The sequence below is a fragment of the Microtus ochrogaster genome, linkage group LG1 (genome assembly GCF_000317375.1).
Source record: "Microtus ochrogaster isolate Prairie Vole_2 linkage group LG1, MicOch1.0, whole genome shotgun sequence".
Lineage (NCBI taxonomy): Eukaryota > Metazoa > Chordata > Mammalia > Rodentia > Cricetidae > Microtus > Microtus ochrogaster.
In genome coordinates this window covers 4,410,222-4,411,113 of record NC_022027.1, presented here as the reverse complement: position 1 = coordinate 4,411,113, position 892 = coordinate 4,410,222, and positions in this window count along the sequence as shown.

Below are 892 nucleotides of genomic sequence, written 5' to 3'. Positions count from 1 at the left end.
GAGAGGAGGGGGAGAGGAGGGGAGAGGAGGGGGAGAGGAGGGGAGACTGTAGGGGCCGAATCATGCAGGCCCATATTCCTACACTGTCTGGTAGTCAGAGAATTCTGAGCAACTGACAAGGTGCAATTGGCACCTGCCACACAGAAGGTGGTTGCCTAGCCTTTTGATGGAAGAGATGTTTTTCAGTCTATATGACAAACTAGGCATAGACCTGTTGTATAGACGTGACCAAAGTCGTCCCCTCCCCTGCTAGGAAACAATGCTAAGGAAGTTTGCATTACCTGCTCCCTCTGTTCACCTTGATATAAAAGCTGTTTGGAAAATAAATGCAGGTGATTTTTCAGAATGTGATTTCAGATAGTCAGGATCTGAATGATCCCCGAACTCCCTCCCGATCCTGTCTGAATAGTGTATTCCCAAGCCTCCACTCCGGTATAAGAAATGATTTATGTCAGGGCTGATCCCCAACAAATGGCGCCCAATGTGGGGCTTACCGGTGAACCCTGAAAAACATGAAAGAATGACCAGACATACGGAGGAGGATGTGAGGAACCTGTGAGAGAAAATTGCACCACATAAGTGAGTGATGAGCGCTCAGATTTAAGTAGTAGAATTTAAAAGGCAAAAGAGAGAAGCAGGAGAGTAAATCTGGAGTAAAGCTTTTATAGTTATAAATATGGGACAAGGAGATCATATTCGGTTATGTATGTTGATAGCTAAAGGAGCTAAAGTGGACCAGAAGAAACAAGGGCAGAGATATTTAGAGTTTGAAAATAGCATATTCCTGCCCTTGTGCTGGTCGTGTACCCAGAGGCACCAGCTTTGCCCCCCGTAGCTTCTATTGCTACTGAAAGGGTGGGAAGAACGTACGGTGGCGTTTGGCCCAAGAATC